At 37.3% G+C, this 22,678-nt stretch overlaps 1 long non-coding RNA gene across 1 annotated transcript; it reads right to left on the bottom strand.

Annotated features, from left to right (window-relative positions):
• Positions 1-3,098: 3,098 nt before the first annotated feature.
• LOC123498241 lies at positions 3,099-15,881 on the bottom strand. Its single transcript, XR_006672657.1, has 3 exons — positions 15,762-15,881; positions 8,862-8,918; positions 3,099-3,355 (listed from the first exon to the last, which is right to left on the bottom strand). It is a non-coding gene; the product is annotated as an uncharacterized LOC123498241 (long non-coding RNA).
• Positions 15,882-22,678: the final 6,797 nt, after the last annotated feature.

Here is a 22,678-nt window from a genome sequence, read left to right on the forward strand (position 1 = left end):
CGGTATTCCGGAAACCTGGGTCAGGTCACTCATTTCCAGCGTTAAGTATACTCACACATTGCATGCTGAAGGAAAAAGAAAAGTGCATTCCAGTGTGATTTAAATTCAAGAATTCATACTTTCGATCTGATACTGAATCATGTTAATGCAAATACAAATTTAAAAAGGCATCCACATCGTAGAGATTCTGTCAGTAGTAGTGGTGGTGGTTGTGGTGGTGGTGGTCGTGGTGTAAAAGAATTTTAGTTAATAGTGCTTCCTTAAATTCCAAATGCTAATGTTTTTTGCGCAATCAATAACATCGCTTTCCTGGTAATACTTAACAAAATAAACATTATTAAATGAATAAACAAACTAATAATACGTAAATAAATAAACAAACAAACAAATTAATAACCAGGATATGCCTTTAATATTACAAAACAATAGTCGTTTCTAAGCTTTAGATGTGCATGAATTAAAAAAATAAATAAAACAAATAACAAGAGCACATTTGCTTCAATGCACCTCGTGGCTTGATATCCGTCGCGTTGCTTCTCTGCCCACATCTACGCGACTCCCCAGTCTCTGCCCTTATTCCTCCTATTCCTCCCATCCTTCCTCCCACTCCATTTTCTTTGTCCTTCTTCTTCTTCTTCTCCTCCTCCTCCTCCTCCTCTGCCTCCTCCTCTTTTAAACATCTTCTCTCTCCCTCTAGGTTTTCCTCCTCTTCCTCACCGGTCATCACTTTTCCCCAGATCACTTTTGTCAAATACCATGCCAGGGCAATCTGGAAAGTAGTGCGTGGGGAGAACATAAGAACATAAGGACATAAGAAAAGAGGGAAGCTGCAAGTGGCCGCCAGGCCTATAAGAGGCAGTCCCTGTGTGTTTAAGTTACCTAATTCCATCTATCATCCCAATCCATGAAATTATCTAACCTTTTTTTAATGTTCCGTATTGACTCAGCTCTACATGACCACTGAGACCGTTTCACTCATCAACCACTCTGTTTGAAAACCAGTTTCTTCCCCATTTCTTTCCTAAGCCTGAATTTTTCACGTTTAAAGCCATTATTTCTGGTTCTGTCCCCGCTACTGCTCCTAAGAACTACATTCATGTCCCTTTCGTTAAAACACTTATACCACTTAAATACTTCTATCAGATCTCCTCTTAACCTACGTCTCTCTAAGGAATGCAGATTGAGTTTTTTTCAGTCTCTCTTCATAGGGAATATCCTTCATTCCTTGTATCTTTTTAGTCATCCTCCTTTGCACTGACTCCAACAGAGCTATATCCTTCCTAAAATGTGGGGACCAGAATTGTACCGCATAGTCAAGATGTGGCCTGACCAGCGCCAAGTATAATTTCAGTATTACTTCGGGACTCCTGCTTTTAACACTTCTATAAATGAATCCCAATACTCTATTCGCCTTATTCCTGGCCTCAATACATTGCTTCCTTGTACCGAGATCGGAGCAAACTATGACTCCTAAATCTTTCTCATACTTGGAACTTCCCAGTGCCACGTTACCTATCCTGTACCTATTGTTTGGATTATCTCTACCTACGCTCAGTACCCTGCACTTGTTAATACTGAACTGCATTTGCCATCTATTTGTCTATTCTTTCATCCTATCCAAGTCTACCTGCAAGGCCACGGAATCCGAATCGGATCTAATTAATCTACCTATCTTTGTGTCGTCCGCAAAATTACTAATGTCACTATTAATTCCACTATCCAAGTCGTTGGTATATATATATATATATATATATATATATATATATATATATATATATATATATATATATATATATATATATATATATATATATATATATATATATATATATATATATATATATATATATATATATATATATATATATATATATATATATATATATATATATATATATATATATATAATAATGGCCCTAAAACTGTGCCTGTTGTTTTTGGTTTTCCTTTGTATTCCTCCTCCTTTTCCTCCTCCTCTTCCATATCTTCCTCATCCTCAACTTTCTTATCTATCCTATATATATATATATATATATATATATATATATATATATATATATATATATATATATATATATATATATATATATATATATATATATATATATCTTAATCTGGCACTTGTCCTAGAGTATAACTGAGCTCAGCATCTACCATTTTCAACAACCCATATGGCCATCATTAAAACCTCACCATCTCCAAAGGAGTAATTCCCACCAAGCAAATACAAATTCTACACTATCATTATTTCCTGGCTAACATGAACTTCATGTACAGCTTTGCCACGTGACGTAAGTGGTAAAAGGCACAAGTGAACATTGTTAAAGCTTCAAAGGAGACAGGACAGTTAATGGGTGTGGAGGGGAGCGGTGCAGGAGCGTCACCGTGAAGAGTGTGGGACTACGCCGATAGGACAGCATGGGAATGTTTGTCGCATGGGATCGGCACACATGTGAAGGGAGAGGATGTCAGGGATTGCCACCTAAAACCTACACATACATACCTTGTAACCGTGTGTGTGTGTGTGTGTGTGTGTGTGTGTGTGTGTGTGTGTGTATTTACATATTTATTGTTTATATATATATATATATATATATATATATATATATATATATATATATATATATATATATATATATATATATAACAGAATAAAATTTATACATGGATAGCTAGACAGACAGATGAATAAGAGGATATACACATGTATATCATATCCAAGTCAGAGTCCACATGAAGATGATGATGATGATGAAAACGACATACGAAGTACTTCACAAAACGATGACAGTTAATAATGAAGGAGAATAAGGACAAGTGCATTGGTGGGCGGCCTCCAGCTGAGTCCCGAGTGGCGGGAGGCCAAGAACAGGACACGTCCAATACGGGTTATTGCTCTGCACACCGTTATATTTGCATGCTCTACCCACCAGACTAGAAAAGAACATTTTGCGCTCTGTTAGTATTGCGGTTGCATAATCAACAAAGAACAACTGAAGAAAAAATACCCAGTAATGTTCCTTTAGAATTTAGATGTACTCGCCAGCGGTTATAGAAAAAAAAAAAACTACAATGAAAATGTTATTTTACCTCTCGGTGATGCTTGTAACAGCAAGACAGCGAGGCGGGTAGCGTGATGGTGTGATGGGAGCGGTGGCAAAGGCCCCCTCCCCTGGTAGATGGTAGTGGCTGTGGTGACGGTGATGGCGGCGGCGTGGTGGGTCACATTAAGGGCTCAGTGGGGGGTTCAGGCCATCGCCGTTTGCCATAATGGTGTAACTTGATGGCTTACTCGTACTTGCGACATTCCCTATGTAACCCTGACTTGGTGTCTGCTCGCACCTGTCACTACTAGCTGCGGGAAGCAAGAACACATTATAAGACAAAACTAGCCTTACAGAAATACGTTTAAATTAACACATTTTTTCTTACATCACTGGTTGCATTGCAGTTGTTGTAAAGCGCACTACTTTTTCCTTTTTTTTCATTTCAAAGTGGATGAAATGAGAGGCTTTTTTCTTTTTTTTATATTATGGACTATAGCGCCTGTAGGGATACTTGAAGAGTATAGGAGGCACTGTCCAGCTTCTTTCCATTATCGGAGCAGGCAATTTTATTTATAGTGGTATCCATATTAGGGCCCATATCACCTACCCAAGCGCATTTTTGGTGTAAGGCAATTACATCTCCACCTGGGTATCATGGCGACATGTAGGTAGCTTTAACTAAACCACTCGAGAAATGACAAAGTATCAAGGCGGCATGTGGTGGGATTCGAACCTACGCATGGACGTCTGCTCGATCCTACGCTCACCACCTTATCCGCTACGCCACCGTCCCCCTAATAGGATATTAGTCTTTTGGTTAATTACAGTCGAAACCAATTAAGAGTTATGGGTTTCACTCATTCTGACAGAATCTTCATTACCTGTCATTCTCGTAAACATTGCTGTCAGACAAAAGAAAGAATTTCTTTTTATATTTCAATTAACGGTATAACCTAGAATTCATAGAGGTAAAATCTGGAATAGTATCTTAAAGAAAGCATGAAATGCTCTAACTCGTTTGTACGTTCAGTATGTAAGCACCATGAACTAAAATTAATGTAAGATAAGAGCAGCGAAATCTCCACGGCAATTATTAGTGCTGTGTATCAATGTCTGGCTTGATGAGGATGGTAAATGGAAGATTATCCAGGAAATGTGACGAATATATTGTGAATCAGTAAAGGACACAAAAACTACCGGAAGACTCGACATGACAGACATGGGTATTCGATGCAATGCTGTGCGGCATGAGGGAAGGGTAGCAGTCCGAGTAGTGGCTAATAACCCACCAGATATGTTATGGTATGCGATACAGAGGGAGTCAGCTTGGGAAAGGTGTGGCGGCCAGAGCACCAACGGCAAGCCTGCGGACGAAGTAGTATGTGGCGAGAATGGCACCAACTTTATAATCCCCTCACCGGCTCCCGTTCCCCACGAGTTAAGTCCATGACATATTAATATTAACTTCATATGTACGAGAGAGAGAGAGAGAGAGAGAGAGAGAGAGAGAGAGAGAGAGAGAGAGAGAGAGAGAGAGAGAGATGGGAGAATGGAGTGGGAAAAAAGATGAAAACCAGCGCTGAATTTATTAGAGGTAGTATCCGAGTACATGTAATTGATTTTTTAGTATACAGAGCATTATCCCTATCAGGCAATATATTAATAACGACACGACTATCCAGAAAAAGTAACGGTGAAATTAAATCTTACCAAAAAAAACAAAAAACATTAATCATGTTCCTCAGACTCTCAGGGGGAATCTAACGACGTCATAACTTTTATCTAAAACAGTCACGTACTGTAGGCATAAAGAAATTTTACATAAGCATTGTTTTCAGCTGCGTCTATGCTTCTGTCTACAAATAGATCATCAACATCAAAATAGGTACTGTTCTAACAACAGATGGCACCTATACGCATTTTCTCTCAACGTCTAGAACTGAGTTTCCCTGTCCCTTCCCCGCTCCCTTTTCCTTTCTCTCTTTTTTGCAGAGTTACTTACAAATCTTATTTTGACACCATTTTTCTCAGGCAAAAGAAACTGTTAAGAGTAATATCTCCAGCTTCAAAATTTCCTTTAGATATTTCCTCTACTAAAAATGTAATCATACATCAAATTTTGTTTATATGTCTTTAAAGGTCTTTATTAATTTTCCACAAAATATAAGGTTCAAATGATTACTTAAGATATTACCAGATCTATGGACTTACGATCACTTTTATGCTGCACAAACAATGCACAGCAAAGTATCCTTGTTAAAGGAACACGACTCTGGAACCAACTACCTAAAAATTTGAAATCATTTGACAACATAAAAACACACATGAAAAGTTTATTACTTTAAAAGTTAAAGAAAATACAGGAAAAATCAGTTACTTCAACATTTTTAAAACACATGAAAAGTCCGTTACTTCAAAATTAAAAACCATATATGTGTAAATGTATTTATGTACGTATGTGCGTATGTGCATATGTTTACACACACACACACACACCCACACACTCACACACACACACACACACACACACACACACACACACACACACACACACACTTACATATATATATATATATATATATATATATATATATATATATATATATATATATATATATATATATATATATATATATATATATATATATATATATATATATATATATATATATATATATATATATATATATATATATATATATATATATATATATATATATATATATATATATATATATATATATATATATATATATATATATATATATATATATATATATATATATATATATATATATATATATATATATATATATATATATATATATATATATATATATATATATATATATATATATATATATATATATATATATATATATATATATATATATATATATATATATATATATATATATATATATATATATATATATATATATATATATTTTTTTTTTTTTTTTTTTTTTTTTTTTTTTTTTTTTCGTGAGAAGGTTAATCAAAATTGACTTACCTATTTATAATATTCTTTTACGAGTTTATTGAATTACTTTAGAATCAAAGTCAACCTTTCAGTATATTTACTTTCTACTTGGCAATGCACAAAAATCTTGAATTTTCTGCAAATGGTAAATATAACTGGACTAAAATGCCTAAGACTCAGTAAGAAAAGCCAGATCACAAGTAGATCTGCCTTGACGAAAGCTATAGTGGCTATCAGACAGAAGAATATGAAGTGACTGATGCTTAAAAATCTTCCTACTGACAAAAGATTTAACTTTAGTTAAGCAAGAGATTAGATTATTAGGAACTGAATGTAAGCAAACTTCCAGCAAGAAGGAAAAATAGAAGTCGATCGACAGATATGAAAGAGTCTGGCCAGGCAAGGTGCAAGCACGGAGGCAAACTTTTTTGAGAAGAAATATCTAAATAGCATATATATTATACAGTTAGAAAGATCTAAAGAACAGTCAGCGATGAGAGAAAGGCTGAAGACAATCATTTAAATGAGACTTGATAAGACGAAAAAATTTTGATTAAACCCAGTATAAGTAAAGTTTCCCCCTCACCTAATAATCTAATAATCTCACACATTACGGGCAGTGGTGTTGTAATACGATGATCAGTGCATCATACTTAGCGTCGTGTTGTTAAGTATCATGGTGTCGTTAGGGCTGGGACGATCAGTGTTGATACGCGTCGTTCTGGTTATGTATCTTTTTTTTTTTTTTTTTTTACTTTTCATGATATTGTGCGCTCTTTTTATGTGTTATGATGTATGATGTTCTTATGTGTTGCGTTGTATTTACATGTGTTGGCACGTGTTGTGTTGTTGTTACGTACTGTATTATCATTACGTGTTGTGTTATTGTTACATGTGTTAGGCATGTCGTATTGTTTTCATGTGTCAAATTGTTGTTTCGTGTGTTGTTACGTCATGATACTGCTGTGTTATGTGGTAGTGTTACGTTTCATATTGCTATTACGTGTCGAGGTGTTGTCATATGTTGTGTTGTTCTGTTGGCAATCAGACAAAATATTTAAGAATCTTTTTATTAAGGATAGATTCGAAACCTTTAGACAAGCAAGAGATTAAAGCTATAGGACGGTACTTTGAGGGATTAGAACTGTCACACTATTTAGGAACAGGCTGAATGTAGGCAAACTTCCACAAAAAAGAACGGTAAAAGTCGATAGATATAGTTGAAAGACTTTCGCCAGGTAAGGTGCAAGCACGGAAGCACAATTTTTTAAAACAATAGGAAGGACCCCACCAGGTCCATAAGCCTTCTAAGGGTTTAGGCCAGCGATGGCATGAAACACATCATTATGAAAACCTTTGATTGAAGGCATGAAAATACACAAAAAAGAGGAGGAGAGGGAGGGAAAAGCCCAGAATCATCCAATGTGGAATTGTTAGCACAGGTTTGAGAGAAAAGTTCAGCTTTAGAGACAGATGAGATGCCAGTGGTGCCATCAGGATATAAAAGAAGGATAGATGAAGAAGTAAAGTTATTTGATATTCTTTTGGCCAGATGAAAGAATTCATGAGGGGAGGTGAATTTTGAAAGATTCTGACATTTTCTATATATAAATGGCTGTTTGACAAGTTAAAGATAAGATTTGGCATGATTGGGGGATGAAATATAAAGTGCATGAGGTTCAGGTGATGGAAGGCTCAACTACCTTTTCTGGGCAACCTCTCTATCATGTGTAGTACAAGAACATGCTGTGATAATAAAAGGTTAAGAAGGTTTAGTTATGTTGAGAAAAAGAATGAGGAATGTACGCCTCCATGCCAGGCACTATCACAGCTGTTATACGTTCAGCAAACAGAAACAGTAATCATTAAAGGGAAAATCAGCATAATACCTCTTCAGGTCCTCCCAACTGACAGAGGCAAACTCCAAAGCCATCTCCATTTTGGAGGGATCCTAAGGATGGATTGGACAAATAGGACAAGATACAGGTATGAAGCTGTGATCAGAGAAAAGGAATGGAGAAGATAAGGTGGTAGCATAAGCAGAAGGATTAGAGGGTAGGAAATTATCAAGAAAGATGGGCGTATCTTCAAGACGGTGAAGAATATGGATAGGGTGTTGCACCAGTTGCTCTATGTCAGGGATACTAGCAGTTTGAATGAAAGTTCACCATATATATATATATATATATATATATATATATATATATATATATATATATATATATATATATATATATATATATATATATATATATATATATATATATATATATATATATATATATATATATATATATATATATATATATATATATATATATATATATATATATATATATATATATATATATATATATATATATATATATATATATATATATATATATATATATATATATATATATATATATATATATATATATATATATATATATATATATATATATATATATATATATATATATATATATATATATATATATATATATATATATATATATATATATATATATATATATATATATATATATATATATATATATATATATAAAGCAGTAATTGCATTGCTTACTTTTCAGGATGCTTTTTGAAATTCTTCTTACTAGTGAACAGATATTCTCATTAAGATATCTCCTTCCTCACGGAAATAGAATGACGCGAGCTGATTGGCTGACAACAGCTCACCAGCCAGCCACGCACACACCACAGATATATACCAGCACACTCAGCACCATGGTTTGCAAAGAACTAAACCCATATGTAATCCTGCTAAACATTCATGACCTGAAAAACACCGAAAATATAAAAAAAATCATACTTACACAACGTACCTGATAATTTCCAGCGACGAACCACAAGACGGCTCAGCAATTTTAATAAAACAGCACCTGAAACAGAGTTAAAGACAATTATTACACTGACATAAAACTAACAACAATATAAACAAATACAGGACCTATAAACATCACCACAACATACCTTCCCCCTAGAAGACCATTCTTACCAATAACAGATTTCCACAAGCCACAATAACCCCTAAAACACACCTAACATATATAATAGGCGACTTGAATGCCCACCACCCAACAATAGACAAACGGCATAGCAATAATGTCGGCAGAGCATTAGATATGCTCACTGACAACAATAAACTCATTCACTTAGGCCCAGAATTCCCAACATTCATATCACATAACACCAACTCCACATCTGACACCATCCTTGCAAACAGAACATACCACAACATACAAATAACATAAGATCTCACAACACCATCCGATCACTTACCAATACTCATAATCATCACACACCACCCCTTACGTCAACCAACACCAACAACATTCCTATTCAAGAAAGCCAACTGGGAAGAATTCTACAGGAACACAGTACGCTTAACAAATAGCATTAACACCGACCCACTTATGACACAACGCACACCAGACACATCCATTCAACACTGGACAGAAGCAATAACAACAGCCATGAACAAGCAAATCTACAACCAAAAAGTTAAAGAATTACAATGGTGGGCAAAAAGACTACTAGACAGCAGCACGAAACACGGATGGACACATACAACCTACATAGCATACAAAACAATCAAGCAAAACATAATGAAAAAATGTAAAGAGCAAAATCTAAAAAAAATTTTAAGAAAATAGAAAAATAAATAAATACACTGTACAATCAACCACAAAACTTCTGGCACAATATAAAAACTCTAAAGGGCATCCAAACCAACACAAAGCCATATATCTATTGCACAAAAACAAATAAAAAAAATATATACAAAGCAGAAGAAAAAGAACAAATATTTAGAGACATCTGGAGGAAGATCTTTAGAATTAGTTCTACAGAGAATCTCCAATACGATCAAGACACTGACAATCTCGTAAGACACTAACAATCGAAAACAACAAAGCTCAAATAACACCCTACCAACAAAGCTACCCAGACAATCTAAACAATGATAACTACTACACAACTCATATCACACTACAATAAATAAAGCAAATAATAGAACAGATAAAAAACAATACTCCCTTAAAAAAAAAAAAAAACATTCTAGAAAACTTACCAGACAGCACACTAGTAATATTCACTAAACTGCTAAACAAAGCTCTGTCCATGGGTTACTTTCCACAACCATTCAAACATGCAAAAATGAAACTCATACTCAAGCAAAATAAACCAACTACAGATGCAAATAATTATCGACCCATCTCACTTCTAGAAGTTCCCGGTAAAATTTTCGAAGATATAATCAACAGAAAAACAAGAACTTTCCTCGAGCCAAATAAAATCCTCCCAGATTTCCAACATAGTTTCAGAAAGACAAGATCAACAGATACAGCAATAATTATTATTATTATTGTAATCGCAACAACAGTAGAAACCATAGCAAAAGCTTTATCAGACCAAAGACTATGTTGCATTGCTGTCAGAGATGTCTACAAAGCCTTTGACAAGGTATGACCACATGGTTTGAAATACAAACTTAACCAATTAAACCTACCTAATATACTCAACAAGATACTCTGCAGCTTCCTAGATAATAGAACTGCATCCATTTAAGGGTTGGATAGGCAGCTGGCATCTGTAACATCAAAGCGGAGCTGCTCAAAGCGGAGGGTGAGGCCATGATTCGTAGGTTGAATGCTGTCTTGATTGCTGTATTGCATTCAGGTACCATTCCCCCTGACTGGAAAAAGGGATTGGTCATCCCTGTCTGGAAGGGAAAAGGGGACCGTCAGGACTGCAACAACTACCACGGTATAACACTGCTCAGTGTACCAGGCCCATTTGCCGTTGATGCGTATCAGCAGTCACCTGTTGAAGCACCAGAGACCTGAACAGTCTGGGTTCACGCCTGGTAAGTCAACAACTGACCGGATTTTAGAGCTTCGCGTACTGGTGAAGCGCCGACGTGAGTTTCGACAAGGGATGCTTGCAGCCTATGTCGATCTCAAGAAGGCGTTTGATTCAGTGCATCGAGAAACACTCTGGGATCTTCTGCGTCTCCGTGGGATTCCTGCAAGAACTATTGGTATATTAACTGGCCTCTAGTCCGGGACTGTGAGTGCTGTGAAGTGTGGAGGGGGCGTGTCCAGTTTCTTCCCTGATAAAAAGGGAGTGAGGCAGAGATGCGTGCCTGTTCTATCGCTTTTCAACATTTGCATGGAATGGGTACTAGGCAGAGTTGTAGACCAAAGTCATTGTGGAGCATCTGTCAGCAATACTGAGATTACAGATCTTGTTTCTGCTGACAATGCAGTAATCTTTGCTGAGTCACTGGAGGTTCTGGCAATAGCTCTAGATGCACTACACGAGGAAGCGAAGCCCCTGGGACTCCAGGTTTCCTGGCCGAAGACCAAGGTTTAGGGTTTGGAGGCTTACTGGATGAAACAGTACAGTCTGTCCATGCGTGTGGCGAGGACTTTGAGATCTCAGAAAATTTCACATACCTTAGTAGTGTAGTGCATAACGACGGTGTGTCGAGCCAGGAAGTTGTACAGCGGATAGGCCTGGCTCACGGCATTATGGACTCGCTCAACATGTGTATTTGGCGTTGTCGGAACCTGTGCAGACGGACAAAGATTCGGATCTTGAGGTCGCTGGTGATCCCTGTCTCACTCTACAGTTGTGAGACATGGACACTGAACACCGATATGAAGAGGTGTATTGATGTCTTTGGTACTAGATGCCTTCGCAGGGTCATGGGGTGCTGCTGCTATGACTTTGTCTCAAATCAGCGATTGCTCCGTGAGACTGATTCAAGGCCGATTACCAGCATAGTCCGTCAACGCCAACTGCGACTATATGAGCATGTGGCACGCTACCTAGAAGCCGATCCTGCACATCAGGTTGTCTCCGAGAGGGATAACTCAGCATGGAGGAGGCCAAGTGGACGTCCACCGAACACATGGCTGCGGCAAGTCGATGTCTCTTGCTGGGAGTTACTTGGCATGGGAAGGGAGCCTGCATGGAGACTCGCGAGGCGTGACCGCCTGGAGTGGTGCCATAGGATAGGCGAGGCGACGCGCCCCCCGGCGTATGCCCCCCATGATAGATGATTGATCCATTTCACTAAACAACTACAACGGACCATCATTCAATCTTTACAGCTGAGTACCACAGGGTAGCGGTATTTCACCAACACTTAACACCATATATACACACGACATCCTGCTCCAATCAATGACAGCACGCGGACGACATTAGGCAAATAATTAAATACGCTGGTAAATAAAATAAAAATAAATAAATAAAAGATGCCAGCAAAGATCACTAAAATTGAAATAAAAAAAATGTCAATAACTACGACAAAAAATGGAAAATTTAAATAAACACGCAAATTTACATTACTACCGATAACAATATAAAAGGAATCAGTTACCATAGACGGCAACAACATATCATATGCAAAATACTAGGGCTTAAATTAGGCACAAGTGGATATCAGAAGCACATGAAAGATAAAATAAACAAAGCACAAGTAGCAAAATCAACCATCAAAAGATTCAAATCACTCAACACCTGGTAAAAGCATGCGTTCTTCCAATACTCAACTACCCGGCTTACGCTATAAACGCATTGTCTAAAACACAGATACTCTTACTACAAAGAACACAAAACCACGCACTACATTTCGTTTACAACGCCTATACCCCTACACCAAAAACACTGAAGACCTACATGCACTCTCCAAACTAGATCCAATCAACATAACACTACACAAAATAGGAAACCAAATAAAAGACAAAATGATGAATATTATCAGACACTACATAAACAACAACAATACAAGAACATGAACAAGCAGTAGAACACAGTTGGTTTAAGAAACCAATAGATGATGTATCAAAACAATCGCCACAACCGCTATATACAAGTTAAAATGCCAACAACGCATATAGTAGCTACTAACTCCTAAACTACTTATACACACAAGAGTTACTTAATAACAAACAATTACTCAATAACTAAACAAAAAAATGATAATAATAAAAGAAACACATAAGCAACACATAAATACTAAGTAAACGTAGCAATGTATAACTCAACAAGACGACTAGTCCGTCTTCTTTCCCACTACCACTTCTTTCATATCTTCACCCTATCTTCATCTTCCTCTCTTTACACTCTTCTTCCCCCAAATGTCTATTCCCTACTACACACCCGAAAAGTACCTCGAAAGAAAACAAACAACAAACACTCCAGCCGATTAAGAAAAAGAATATGGACTTCGGAAATCTCTTAAGATATCTTAATGAAAATATCCGTTCAATAGTAAGAAGAATTGAAAAATACATCCTACAAAGTAAATAATGCAATTACTGCTGTACGCCTTAACAGAATATATATATATATATATATATATATATATATATATATATATATATATATATATATATATATATATATATATATATATATATATATATATATATATATATATATATGCTTGTGCACTCAATCATCCATACCTTTCTCTAATAAACTCTGGAACTCCCTACCTGTTTCTGTATTTCAACACATTTGTCCCTCACTTCTGGAACTGGTAGTCCATTTTTTTTTTTTTTTTTTTTGCCCTTAGCCACTTTCCTCTCTTGCATAAAAAGATATATATATATATATATATATATATATATATATATATATATATATATATATATATATATATATATATATATATATATATATATATATATATATAGAAACCAAGGTTGGTTGACGTGACGTATATGGATGTGGAGAATGAAGATTCTTCACGGTGGACTAGCACATCAAGGAGAGGAAGCTTTTTGTCGCCTTCGATCTCGTGCGTGTAGTTGGGGCAGGAGTTTTTCTTGAATTCATCGATGAGTTTCATTGAGTGCTGATGAAGATGTCGATGTATCTTATGAATTCAAGAAAAACTCCTGCCTCAACTACACGCACGAGATCGAAGAACCTTCCATTCCTTGATGTGTTATAGTCCTCCGCGAAGAATCTTCAATCTCCACATACGTATACGTCAAGTCAAGTAACCTTGGTTTCTGCCGTAATGGAAAAAGTGATTGCCCGGAGAAATACCGCCGCAGCGTCTTTAACGCTTTTGTCAAACACGCTCTTACACACTCCTCCACGTGGAAAGCCACCAACGCCGAGCTACGAAGAGTCTCGCAACTACTCACCAGTAGCGGATACCCAGAGAAAGATATCAATGGCGTTATACGCAGAAGAATGAATGCCTTCACGTTAGAAAACAAGTTAAAAACAGAAGAACCAAACATCACGCTATATTACAAGAACGCTATATCCACGGCGTACAAAGAAGACGAAAAAGTTATAAAGAAAATCATCTACATCGTCACTCCTACCACCTAAGACACAAGGCTCAGCCTTGTCATTTATTACAAGTCACGCAAGACAGCCAACCTAGTCATGAAAAACAGCTGTCTGCCTCCTGCAGGAAGTACATGTCGTGTATCAGCATAAATGATGTGTTGGTGATTGTAGTCACCTAAATTCAAGGTACATCGGCTTCACAACTACTACCCTGTCAAAGAGGATCACCGCTCATCTCAAAGATGGCGCAATACGCCGCCACTACGTCAGCGAGCACGGCCTCGTGCTAAAGACAAAGCACATGGAGAAAAACACCGAAATCCTCGAAAAAGGTAACGACTTCAAGAGACTCAAGATGACGGAAGCTATGCTTATATATTTAGAGAAACCTACTATCAACATACAACAGCAACCAGAAGTTTATCTGCCCTCCAAGTAGCAACCAACCAGCCGCAGCCAAGCTACAAGCTGATTCGCTCACATCCCCACAGACCTACCGCATCCGCCACGAGCAGTCATAAGAGGAGTCAGGACCGAAAAACGTCTCGAGAGCAACATGGATTTTGGCTCACTCCTCCAAAATCAACAATCACACAAACAAAATCACCCTTGTGCGAGAAATACAAAAGCTTCTTTCAAAAAAGAGCAATGCCCAAGTTGCTATAGACTTCAACAACACACACACACACACACACACACACACACACACACACACACACACACACACACATATATATATATATATATATATATATATATATATATATATATATATATATATATATATATATATATATATATATATATATATATATATGTGCTGAATGAATATTGTTTTCATTAAATTAAAGATAATTTGGCTCCATTGTTAACTGAATAATTCATCAATTAATTTAGCATGTCGTAAGGAGGAGGGTATGACTAGGGTTGCGAGAGAGCGTTGAATATTTCCAAGTGGTGTGATATTGTCTTAAAGGCGAAAGAAACCACCTGTTTGTGCAGAATTTACGTTGTAATGTATGAAATGTGTCTTATGTGCGTTGTAACGTAGTAAGGAATGACACTCGGGAGAGAGTAATTGAGGAAGGAAGATAGTGTTCAGTGCTACCGACAGTAATTAAGACAAGAAGCAAGCTATATAAGAAAATCTACGGGAGTAGATTGAATCACTTTATAGACGAATTTCAAACTAGCCACTTATGTCCATGAACTTGGGAGTTTCATAAGATTCTAATATATTTCCTCGTTTTGTTTATAAAATGCCTCATGTTCTTTAACTAAGCTTCTTGTTGATTTTGCAAGACCTTATTACCTTCTGTTCCTCAATCACTTTTTTTTTCAGCAAGGGATATCGTTATAACCATCCATGGTTAGGGATATAAACAATTAGACAATTTTACCTTGGCTGGTATATGTTGCCCACCCCTTGCAGTATCACTGACTTCTGTGGGCAGCCTTTAGGTTGGTGTGAAATTCAATCCGACAGCAGGAGACCCAACGTCAGGTAAGGGAAATTCACACTGTCCAAAGAAACAGTCTGTAGTAAGAGTCAGCGTTGACTTAACAAAAGGTTTATTCAATAAAGAAGTCCATATCTGGAAATAAATACAAACAATAACAATAACATGAACTCACAGCCGAACAGTAAACTCTAGAAAATTTATCCACAGGGATTTTGTCCTTTCCCGAACTATACTGGATATCAAACAAGTGATCCGTTAGTTCTAGGCTCCGCCTCATTATTTCAGTGTTCTTTATCGTATTTTTCTGTTGTGTGTCAACATGAATTTTTTATTTGTCATTAGAGTAAAATGTCGTACAGGTAAGTAGTGTTTCCATTTACGAATAGTTTCTATAATAGCACAAGCCTTCTTTTTCCACAGCAGAAGTGATGTTAGGATATAATTTGTGTAAGGTGAATAGCGTGTTGTCGTGCCGATTGTCATAAGAAACTAACAAAGTAATGAACTTGCAACTGAATTTAATATGTAGAGTACAGTTAAGAAGATTTACTTGGCAGATATGTGTTCGTGTTTTTTAACGTTGTTTTTGTGTGTAGTTGTTGGACTTGCTTATGTGCTATATAATAAACATAGTTTGTTTTCAGCTGCGTTTGTGAATACTCCACAGAAGAATCCATTTACCTAGTCACTTGGTTATTCGGAAGTAATGACGGTAAAGGAGTATTACAAGGTAAGCAGCTCTATGTGATAACCCACATCAGCCGGTTACGACAGCTAGTTGAAAGAAAAGGAAAAATGTAAAGTCATAGGAAGTTGGAAATACAGAAGCATGTAGGGAGTTCCAGAGTTTACCATTGGAAGAATTTAATGATTGAGAGAGTACTGGTTAACTCTTATTTTAGAGAGTTGAACAGAATAGGGGTGAGAGGAAGAAGAAAATCTTGTGCAGCGAGGCCACAAGAGGAGGGGAAGCATACAGTTAGCAAGATCAGAAGAGTAGTTAGTATGAAATTAGCGGTAAAAGATAGCAAGAGAAGCAACATTCTGGCGGTAAGAAAGAGGCTGAAGACAGTCAGAGGAGGGGAGTTGATAAAACGAAAAGCTTTTGATTCCACCCTATCTAATAAAATCGTGTGGATGGAACCACTTGAAACATGTTAAGAGTACTCCATACATGGATGGATAAGGCCCTTGTATAAAGTTAGCAGTTAGAAGGCGGCGAAAAAACTGGCGGAGATGCCTCATATCGCCTAATTGTATAGAATCTGTTTTAGCAAGAGATGCGATGTTAAGTTTCCTGTTTAGATTACGAGTAAAGGACAGACTGAGGATATTCAGTGTAGAAGAGGGGGAAAGATGAGTTTCATTGAAGAAGAGAAGATAGTTGTCTGGAAGGTTATGTCGAGTTGATAGATGGAGGAATTCAGTTTTTGAGGCATTGAACGCTGCTAAGTTACCTTTAGAGTGGTCATTCCACAAATACGTAATCGTTCCCTGGTTCTACCGAAGTTCATTTGAACTGAATCATGATTGTTCAGGAACTTGTGTCCTAGTATCACATCCGAACACAGATTAGGTAAGATGGACAACTTTACGTACTCATACTTACTCCAAGACTCCAAAGTCTTGACAAAAACCCTTGTGTCTCTGTAGTGAAAGCAGTAGCAGTCTTAGTAACCTTACCCATTCCGAGGCACACACTAAGCTTTAACTTATTCTCAGTATTTAAGGATATATAATTATCTGTACTTCCTGTGTCCGCAAGTGCATCCACTTCATTATCTTTAACAGTGACATTCATCATAGCTTTAGAAAGACCGTGTGGAGAAAAAGACGCGGTGGCGAGAACAGGATCGTCCATGCAAGCGGCAGTCCATCCTCGACATACTTTAGCAAAGTGTCCCTGTTTACCACACTTATTGCACTTTGTCAGTGGAGCAGGACACATCGAGCGATGATGTCTATAGTTTCCACAAAAGTAGCACTTCTACTGTTTTCTTTCGACTCTTGCTAGTGTTGGACGATACATGGTCCTTCGGAACAGCCGCACACTGATTAATATTGACAGTAGGTTTACTTTCTGCCCCACTTTCTATCACTGCATTAAATGCAGGCACTAAAGAAGAGTACTACGATTCACTACTCTTCTGAGCCAGATTCAGTGCTTGATCATAAGCAGTTTATAGTTCTAAAGTTTCGTTTTCTTCCTTGTACTGTTCTGCGCTCACAGATTGAAAATTACTTAACTGCTAAAGCGCTTAGAATAGTGGTTCTCAAACTGGGGGTAAATAACCCTCCCTGGGGATAATTCTGAAAATCAAGAAAACAATGCAGTACTTGACATTAGGATTAGTGTTAAGTTAGTCTTAGTAGGCAAAGTAGTAAAGTAAACCAATAATAAATTATAATTTACTATAAATGATTATTACATATTATAAATAACTATTATAAATAATTATTAACTATAATTAATAAAATTATCCTGAATAACAATAAACATCAGAAACTAATAAATAGTTTTAGAAAAGAAGAAATATGTATCTAAGTGTGTGGTAACCCATAAGTATTTTGACAGGTATGCTTCAAGACAAAAGTCACTCAGTAACCCCGATGACTCATCGACGTGTCTATAGTACGCGTCAGTCGTCACTCACTGGCTGAGACTACCTCTATTCAGCTTTGCCAGACGTGTGGTAATTATCACAAAATACGATAATTTCGCCTCCCGTGCGACAGGCGATAGCATGCATGAGATAAGAAACTGCAATAATTTTCGCAAAATAAGTGATATGTTGGTTGTTGTTGTTGTAGTATTTAGTTTAACCATATGTATCCATGTTGACAAAATTTTGTGAAAGGGCATGTCAAATTGGATGACAAGCTGAAAAAAATTTGGGAACCACTGGCTTAGAGAAACTCGTCTACTGATTCGTCAGACTGCCTTTTGAGGGTTGCTAGTTATGTGGCGGGAGAAAACTTCGTTTTTCGGATTCATGTACAACTTTACCATTATTACCTCTATTACCGAATTACAATCACTGCAGTCGGTAACGATCTCGTATACACGTGGCGACACATAGTTGACGAAAGTATTCAACTTATCTGACTGGCGTTCCTCAATGGTCCCCTGAACGTTATTAAAGGTTTCTTTGTTGAATAAACTGTAGTAAAAGTAAGCACTGCCTTAATGTAACGTTTATTCAGCAAAGAAACCCACATCTGGAAAAAAAATAGAAACGATAGCATATATCACCATCAAATAATAAACAAAAAAATAGTATACAATATCTTAAACAATATCACGCCCACCAACTTATCATACACTTCAATATGCATATACTAATCTGGACAGTAGCTCTGGACAGACAGACTACCATCCGGCAGGCAAGCAGCGTGAGGTCGACTATGAAACGAGTTGAAACTCGAAACAACGTAACTATTCAAACCACACTATTAACAATAGTACGCGAACTCCAATGAAACAACACAAAATAACAAGTGTACAGGGACAGTTGCTTTTGCTGCCACCACTATACTGGGTATAGTGGATATAGTATATATACCAGGTACAGACCGTTTACCCTTTCTGCCCTCCCTCGGACAAGTCAAAACTAACGGGATCAAGAAAAATATAAACTTTTATGACAAAAAGTAACAAAAATGTACTTTCTCTCTTCTCTATGGGTTGGTAATGTCCTTACATAAAAAAGGTACGCTATGAACACCAGTCATAAACCACCCCTACCACTACCCTATCTAACCTGACACATAGCCTATGTGGGGACTAGGGATAACAATGGACTCCACTGGCAGTGTATTTGCGGAATCTCCTCCTGGCGTCTCTCTCTCTCCTCTGTTTCTCTCCTGGGCATCTCCAGACGGCCGCAAACACACAAGGGGTTCTTTGTCTAGACTTGTGCTAGTCTAACTGCATTAGCAAGGACAGATACAAGTTAGATACCCGGTCTAGATGTTCCACGTGGTGTCTTCAATTCCACGGGGCGTATGGGAGGGAGAGATTAGCGTGACTCCGTCCGTGTCCAAGCGGGCAAGAAGATGAGTTTTTTTTTTTTTTTTTTTTTTTAAGAGGGGGTGAAGAAAAGTAGGTAAGCTAGCTAAAGAGAAAGTGGGTGGGAAGAGAAGGGGTGAAATAAAGTAAGAAGAAGATAGCTTGTGGGCTTGACCACATTGCTATGAATGATCTTTATTTTTCATCTTTTGTTCTTTTTTTTTCTTTTATTCAATAAAAGAAGATGAGTCATGCCTATTAGCCAGTATTTATACCTTCCATGACGTCACTAATGTTTATACATATAGTCCCGATTTGCGTCTCTCGTTCCCCAAGATTAATATTCCCTACTCTAAAAATAACAATACATTTAATAGGTATTCGAAAGTGCAGAGTATAAGAATATTTATGATGGTTCCTTAAACAAGGATCTTAAAGCTTCCCTTTCTCTGCTGCGACCAGTACACGGCTTTCCCTTTTGAAAAAGAAAAATCCTTGTACTCCAACTCTCATAAATGTAACGAAAATTAACAGTGCTTGACATATTACAATGCCTGTATTTTCACATTTGTCTTTTGTTCCACCTCTTCACTCTTCTTTTTATCTTCTTCGTTAATCCTTTCTGTTTTTGACAAGACTGCAGGTCAGACAAGACCCGACCTCCTGGTCAGAACAGGTAAGCTCCATTCCCACCAGTCCTGGCAAGCCGAGCAAGGTGGTGGTCCTCGGCAGGTGTTCCACCAAAGCCATCATCCTTGGTGGATGAACTTCCAAGTCCCAGATTTTGTGGGTCATACTTCATAGCCCCCACGACTACGGTTATCTCTGCTACAGCTGCGGAACCAGTGTACCAGCTCTGCAGTGTCTCAGCTGTGCATTTCCACTCAGGCTGCAAAAGAGTTTATGGGCAGTAATCAGGGTCCTTGCTTAACTCAGAAGTCTATGCATTGTTCCTTTTCTACTTAGCATTCTTCTATGTAACGTCTCACAGGCCTGTGTTGTCGTGCTTTGCGCGGTTCCTCCATTTCATCCTTATCATCAGAGGGTAACACAACTTCACTCATGTTCACTGGATAACCTTCGTCACCCACGAATCATTTTATTTTGTTTGAGGCACAGTGGATTGTGTCACCAGCATATGTATAATCCAGTCCATGTGACACTCCTGCCTGCGCCACTTTCTTCACTTTGTAAAGTCCAATCCACTGAACTCAAAGTTTCCTTTCTTTGGAAGGGTTAATCTGTTCCTTTTTCACCCACACAAGATCACCAATATCCACTGACTGATCTTTTTTTTCCCCGCATTTGCTCTCGCCACTGTTTTCCTTGGAAGTTTGCCTCGCCACATCAAGATTGAAACTAATGTCTATTTCGTCGTTCACTTGTGGTAGTGTCGTCCCTATAAATCTATGAGCGTGGCAATTGAACATGAGGTAGTATGGTTGCTCTCTCGTAATTTCATGCACCGCAGCGTTCAGTACCTGGTGACACTGAGTGAGAAACTCAGGCAATTTAGCTGGCTGACACTTACTTAGGCTTGCAAACACCGACTTCAGAGTTCGATGTAAGCGTTCGGTGATTGAGTTTCCTTGAGGATGGTATGGGGTAGAGAAAGTTAATTGGATCTCGTGTTCTTGATAGAAGTTCCCCATCAGGTGAGAACGGAATTCGCAGGCACTGTCTGCCAGGATTGTCCACGATACCCCATAGTCCCCATATAAGATCTATTATTCCTAACTATATCCTTCACCGGTTTAGAACGTAATTTTAACAATTTAGTTTGTTGGCACATTATACATTCTTTCACAAACTTTTAACATCTGACTTTAAATTTGGCTAATAGAAATAATTTTCTGCCTTATCATTGTTTTTAATTGTCCTAAGTGCCCTGTTTATTTTTCATGAACAATACTAAGGGGTCTCTTTTCCAGTTCTATAGGCACCACCAACAAATAGAGTAGAGCGTTATCTTAATAATATGTCTTAAATCATCAATCTCTCGTTCTAACGACTCCATTTTTCCTTCTTCGGAACAATCTACTTTCCATTTTTTTTTTCTTTACACTGCGCTCCTACCTGCTTCTTCATCTACAATTCCCCTTATTGCTCCCTCCTAGGAAATCCACAAATCATATTCTAATAAATCCATGTCAAAAGTTAGAACCACAATATGTTATCAAGGATTAAGTTACAATAAAAATTTTAAAAAGCCAGATAAATAAACGGAAAATTTTTTAACCCCAGCAATTTTGTCATTTTAAAATTTTGAATTTTGAGAAAGGTGGAAAGGTCGCCTGGCGAACCGAGGGTCAATTGGCCTGGGGTTCGTGCCCGCAGGGGAAACTCTCAGCGGCCCCCCACCATGACAATGGCCACTTTCTACAAAAAAACAACAAAAAAAACATCCACTGGTACTTGAAGAAATCAAAAACCCCAAAAAAATACTTGGTACTTCTGCAAAAAATATAAACAATATAGTACTAACTACCCTGTGAGAAAATAAAATATTAACTGGAGGAAGACCAACTAATTAGCCATAACAACTCTACGAGATAGCGCTCTTCATATTAAGTAGTCATTAAAAAATAAATAAAACCGGTGCCACCACTGTACTGCGGCACTTATTTTTTCTGCCACCACTGTACTGGTTCACTAATTCTCCTGGTACAGCCATATCTGCTATATCAAAAGCTTTTGATAGAGTCTGGCACAAAGCTTTGATTTCAAAACTGCCCTCCTACGGTTTCTATCCTTCTCTCTGCAACTTTATCTCAAGTTTCCTTTCCGACTCTTCTATTGCAGACGTGGTAGACGGCCACTGTTCTTCTCCTAAATCTATTAACAG

The sequence above is a fragment of the Portunus trituberculatus genome, chromosome 47, assembly GCF_017591435.1.
Source record: "Portunus trituberculatus isolate SZX2019 chromosome 47, ASM1759143v1, whole genome shotgun sequence".
Lineage (NCBI taxonomy): Eukaryota > Metazoa > Arthropoda > Malacostraca > Decapoda > Portunidae > Portunus > Portunus trituberculatus.